Here is a 6,568-nt window from a genome sequence, read left to right on the forward strand (position 1 = left end):
CTCGCTCTGGCTCTCTCTCTCTCTCTCTTTTTTTGAGATGTAGTCTTGCTGTGTCACCCAGGCTGGAGTGCAGTGGCATGATCTTCGCTCATTGCAACCTCTGCCTCCTGGATTCAAGTGATTCTCCTGCCTCAGCCTCTGGAGTAGCTGGGACTATAAGCACACGCCACTATACCTGGCTAGGTTTTTTTTTTTTGGAGACAGGGTCTTGTTCTGTTGCCCAGGCTGGAGGGCAGTGGCTCAATCTCGGCTCACTGCAACCTCCATCTCCTGGGTTCAAGCAATTCTCCTGCCTCAGCCTCCTGAGTAGCTGGGATTACAGGTTTGCGCCATCACACCCAGCTAATTTTTGTATTTTTAGTAGAGACGGGGTTTCACCACGTTGGCCAGGCTGGTCTTGAACTCCTGATCTTAGGTGACCTGCTCGCCTCGGCCTCCCAAAGTGCTGGGATTACAGGCATGAGCCACCATGCCTGGTCCAGTGGCTCTCATCTGATGGTGATTATGCCTCTCACAACAGACATTTGTCACAACTGGGGGATGCTGCTGGTACATAATGGTTGGAGGCCAGGGATTCTGCTCAGCATGCTGCAGTGCACGGGACAGTCCCCACCGCGCAGAATCATCCAGCCACAAACATCAACGGTGCCGAAGTCAGGAAACCCTGGGCTCTCTTCATAGGTTACTTCTGCCTGGCCTTGAACGACACGGAGATGGAATCACTCGGGGTATTCTCTCTGTCTCGCTTCTACCAACATTATGTCTCTGGGATTCATCCATGCTGTGAATACATTAGTAGTTTATTCTTTTTCATTGCCGTGTTGTGTTCCGTTATATGAACGTCCCCCTATTTCTTTTCCACTTGCCAGTTGATTGTTAACTTAGGGGGTGTCTAGTGTCTGGCGATCATGAATGAAGCTACGAGGCACATCAATGGATGTGTCTTTAAGTGAACTTAAGCTCCCGTTCCCACTGGGAATCAACCCAGGAATGGAATTGCTGGGTTGCAGCAATTTAACTTTTGTAGATCCCCCCGGGATATTTAAAGTTCGGGGAATTTTACACAACAACCATGGTTCTGGCTTCTCTTGAAGAAGCTATTCTGGCAGCACTGAGCCTGAGTTCCCACGTGGTAGCCCACAGCTGGAGTGAGTGGTTGCAAATGGTTGCCCATAGAAAAACGGGGTGCAGCTTCAGCTACCCTGTCCTTCACCACCGCCCCACACCTGCCCAATTTCTGCATTTTCTTTCTTTTTTGGGGGGAGGGGCAGGGTCTCGCACTGTCGCCCAGGCTGGAGCGCAGTGGTGTGATCTTTGCTCACCTCAACCTCCACCTCTGGGTTCAAGTGATTCTCCTGCCTCTGCCTCCCGAGTAGCTGGGATTACAGGCGCCCACCACCACGCCTGGCTAATTGTTTGTACTTTTAGTAGAGACAGGGTTTCACCATATTGGTCAGGCTGGTCTCAATCTCCTGACCTTGTGATCCGCCTGCCTCGGCCTCCCAAAGTGCTGGGATTACAGGCGTGAGCCACCTCGCCCAGCCCAATTTCTGCATTGTCATTCCCTGCCCAGCATTTGGCTTTGTGTCCCCTGAAATGAGCTCATGCAAGGTTAGGAGTCGCCGTCTACCTTCCCGTGGCCATCACCTCTACCTCTCTAGGACCCACCTATAACCCCTCCCTCCTATTCCCAACCCCTTCCCAACCTACCTCCATTCCACAGAGCCTGAAAGCCCCCACCTCCACCTTGATCCCAAACACAGGATCCCATTAGACCCGGCAGGCATTGCTGCAGACCCCACCCCTCCCTATTACACTGCTGCAGCTTGGATCCTGCTGGCTTTTTTTTTTTTTTTTTAGATGGTTTTTTTTTTTTTTTTTTTTTTTCAGATGGAGTTTTACTTTTTTTGCACAGGCTGGAGTGCAGTGGCCCGATCTCGGCTCACCACAACCTCCTCCTCCCGGGTTCAAGCGATTCTTCTGCCTCAGGCTCCCAAATAGCTGGGATTACAGGCAGGCGCCACCATGCCCGGCTAATTTTGTATTTTTAGTAGAGACAGGTTTCTCCCTGTTAGTCAGGCTGGTCTCAAACTCCTGAACTCAGGTGATCCTCCCGCCTCGGCCTCCCAAAGTGCTGGGATTACAGGCATGAGCCACCACACCCGGCTGCCAGCTTTTTTCTTGGTAACGCCCTCAGAACCTCCCTATGAGTGGTCCTCTCTGCCTAGATCACTATGGGAGGGCTGCTGTCTAAAGCCAGCTGTCCCTGCCTCAGTTTACCTGTCACTTCCCCAGGGCAGGGCAGCCTTCTTTGAGCCTCCTGGCCAGTGCTGGGACTGGTTCTGTCTCATTCATTGCTGTTTTCCCACCACTCAATTTATTACACAATGAATCCTGGCCATGGGGCATGAAAGACAGAGAGGAGGAGAGTCAGTGCCAGGCTGAAGAAGCCACTTCCCGGCCACACGTTCGGCAGAAGCTAGCTGGGCCCCTCGGGTGAACTTGCCAGGCACAGCTCGCTCCTCAGTGGGGAAGTCCCTCCCCGTTGCTGTTCCCAGGGATCAGCGTCTGAGAAACCCCTCCTCCTCCCCAGACCATACTGGCTAAGTCCAAGTCCAGCAAAGCTTAGGGCTTCCTCTCTGGGATCTTCAACCCCAAAGGCCAATCCCACCCCTTCAGTCGGCCCGACCCTTTCCATGCATGGTCCAACTTTCCTCCAGTGGAGCCACCAGGGCAAGGCCTTCCCCTGCCGGACTTTCCCCGACTCTCCAGCCGCTCACCTATCTTCCCACGCATCGCTCAACCCTCCGCTCCTCACCCCCAAACTCTGGGCTGGCTCCACACCTCACACCTCCCAACCTCCCCACGCATTTTTCCCTTCCTTTCAGCAGCCCCGACCTCAAACAAGCTCAGCTCTCTCCCTTCACCCCACTTTGTCCCCTCACATCCCAACAGCCCCCAGCTCTGCGCTTTTCACCCCACTCCCTCCCCGGGCCGCCCCTCCCGCGCACCTGCGGCGAAGGGGCGGGGCCCCCTCACCTGGCGGCCCCAGAGCAGCGGGGAAGCGGCCCCTAGCGGCTGGGGAAGGAAGCGCAGCCCAGCCGGGCTCCCCCCTCCAGCTGGTGCCTAACTAGGAATCCGCCTCCACTTCAGCGCCCGCCTGCTGCTCCAGCTGGAACCGGCGGCTTCCTGGATCCTCGCTTTCCTCCACTCCCCCACTTTCTCCTGAGCGCCTACTATGTTCCAAGGTGGGTCCTAGGCTCCGGGTAGACAGCAGTGAACAAGAAACAAACATTCGTTGTCTGGGAGAGTTGGTATTCTAGTGAGGGAGATAGATAAATGAACGAAAACGAAAATAGGGCAGAATATGCTGTGGGGACCAGGAGTTCGAGACCAGCCCGGGCAACATAGTGAGACCCCCCCGCCATCTCTGAGGCTGGAGAGAGATAAAGGAGAGAAGGGATCAAGGAAGTGTGGAGGGTGGGGGTGTTTGTAGTTTTCTTTTTTCTTTTTCTTTTTTTTTTTTTTTTTTTTGAGACCGAGTCTCACTCTGTTGCCGAGGCTGGAGTGCAGAGGCCTGAGCATGGCTCACTGCAACCTCCACCTCCCAGGTTGAAGCGATTCTTGTGCCTCAGCCTCCTGAGTTGCTGGGATTACAGGTGTGCGCCACCACGCCCAGCTAATTTTTGTGTTTTGCATTTTCAATAGAGTGGTAAGGTGGTAACTTATGAGCAGAGTTCAAGGGGGGTACCGAGTAAGGGGTCCTGTGGACTCTGCCCCTAAGACTTGCCCCAAACCTAACGTTTTTCCCCTGGCATTCTGTTCTGGGCCTCCATCACCTGCCTCTCATCTGTATGGTAGTGCTGATCACCGCCCGAATCTCCTGGCCCCCTCTCCAATCACCTATATAATGTATTTATTTAATTAGAGACGCAACTGCTATGCTGCCCAGGCTTGTCTTGAAATCCTGGGCTCAAGTGATCCTCCCGCCTCGACCTCAAAAAGTGAAAAACTCTTTTTTTTCAATTTTTTTTTTTCAAGATAGGGGTCTCGCTCAGTCATCTAGGCTGGAGCACAGTGTTGCGATCATAGCTCATGGCAGCCTCTAACTCCCAGGCTCAAATGATCCTCCCACTTCAGCCTCCAAGGTAGCTGGGAATACAGGAGCACACCAGCGTTCCTAGCATCTTCTCTGTCTCTCTTCTTCCTTTCTTTCTTTCTCTTTCTTTCTTTCCTTCTTTCTTGGATGGTTTCTCACTCTATTGCCCAGGCTGGAGGGCAGTGGTGCAATCTCGACTCACTCTGCCCCTCGGTTCAAGTGATTCTCCTGCCTCAGCCTCCCTGAGTAGCTGGGACTACAGGCATATGTCATTATGCCCAGCTAATTTTATTTTTAGTAGAGATAGGGTTTCACTACGTTAGCCAGGCTGGTCTGAAACTCTTAGTCTCAAGTGGTCCGCCAGCCTCTGTCTCCCAAAGTGCTGGGATTACAGGGTGAGCCACCATGCCTGGCCCCTAGCATTTACTTGTTTATTTATTTTTGAGATGGAGTCTCACTCTTTCCCCCCAGATTGGAGTACAGTGGTACAATCTTGGCTCGCTGCAACCTCTGCTTCCCAGCTTCAAGCAATTCTCTCCTGTACTGGGATTACAGGCTCAGGCCATCGTCCGTGGCTAGTTTTTTTAGTTTTAGTGGAGATGGGGCTTCATCATCTTGTCCACGCTGGTCTCGAACTCCTGATCTTATGATCCATCTGCCTTAGCCTCCCAAAGTGCTGGGATTACAGGTGTGAGCCACCTTGCCCAGCCAGCATTTTTAATTGAGGTAAAATTCCCATAACAAAAAATTAACCACCAACCATTTGAAAGTAGATGATGTCATGTGACAGCACATTCATCATGTCTAATTCCAAGACATTTTTCATCATCCCCAAAAGACAAGTCATACCCGTTAGCAGTCACTCCCCATTCCCTGCTCCCCCTGCTCCAGGCAACCACTCATCTGCTTTCTGTCTCTATGGCTTTGACTGTTCTGGACATTTCATATAAATTTCACATAAAGGGAACATACAGTGGTACACTATGGGACCTTTCGTGCCTGGCTTCTTTTGAGCACTGTGTTTTCAAGGTTCATCCATGTTGTGGTATGTACCAGGACTTCTTTCCTTTTAATGGTTGAATAATATTCCATTGTGTGAATATACAACATTTTGTGTATCTCTTCATCTACTGATACACATTTGGGTTGTTTCCACTTTTTTTTTTTTTTTTTTTTTTTTTTTTTTTTTTTTTTTTTTTTTTTTTTTTTTTTTTTTTTTTTTTTTTTTTTTTTTGTTTTTTTTTTTTTTTTTTTTTTTTTGAGATAGGGTCTTGCCCTGTCACCCAGGCTGGAGTGCAGTGGTGCAATCATAGCTCACTGCAGCCTGAACCTCCCCCACAAGTGATTCTCCCTCAGCCTCCCATCCTGAGTAGCTGGGACTATAGGTGCAAGCCACCATGCCCAGCTAATGTTTGTATTTTTTGTAGAAACCATGTAGATCACACCACTGCACTCCACCCTGGGCGACACTCCAGCCTGGGTGACAGAGCAAGACCCCGTCTCAACAAAAATGTTGCCCAAGCTGGTCTTGAACTCCCAGACTCAAGCGAACCTCCCATCTTGGCCTCCCAAAGTGCTGGGATTACAGGCTTGAGCCACCGCGCCCTGCCTCATACAGTAATTCTGTGTTATACTTATTGAGGAAGCGCTACTATAATCTTTTATTTTTATTTATGTTTATTTTAACATTTTGTTTCAAAGACAGGGTCTCACTATGTTGCCTAGGCTGGAGCACAGTGGCTATTCCCAGATTTGATTCCACTACTGATCAACACAGGAGTTTTGACCTGCTCTGTTTCCAACCTGGGCCGTCTGACTCTTCCTTTGGCAACCTGATGGTCCCCTGCTCCCAGAGGGTGACTACATTCCCACCGATGGTCATTGCACACTACCACCCAGAAGTCCTATGTGCATGAATCCTCCCGCCTCAGCTGGGAGACAGGATCACACCACCAAGCCCAGCCCTAGAATCTTTTAAACATACAAATAAGATCATGCCACTCACTCCTGAAAGCCCTCTTGAGGTTCCTAGTATCACTGGGAATATAATCTAGACCCTCTCCCTGGCCTCCCAGCATGCTAGCCCTCATGCCTTTCAAATAGTCCTATCTGGCCAGGCACAGTGGCTCATGCCTGTGATGTCAGGATTTTGGGAGACCAAGGAGGGAGGATCACTTGAGCCTGGAGTCTGAGACGTACTTGGGCAACATAATGAAACCCTGTCTCTACAGAAATGAGTTGGGCATGATGGTGCACACCTGTAGTCCCAGTTACTCAGGAGACTGAGGCAGGAGAATTGCTTAAACGTGGGAGACGGAGGTTGCAGTGAGCTGAGATTGCATCACTGCGCTCCAGCCTGGATGACAGAGAAAAGAAAAAGACCACAGTTGGAATTATTCCCTGCTCCCACCCTATCCTCACAGCCCAATTCTGGGACCTAGCTCAGAACCTAACCATATATATATATAT

Source organism: Cebus imitator, unplaced genomic scaffold (assembly GCF_001604975.1).
Source record: "Cebus imitator isolate Cc_AM_T3 unplaced genomic scaffold, Cebus_imitator-1.0 Scaffold234, whole genome shotgun sequence".
Lineage (NCBI taxonomy): Eukaryota > Metazoa > Chordata > Mammalia > Primates > Cebidae > Cebus > Cebus imitator.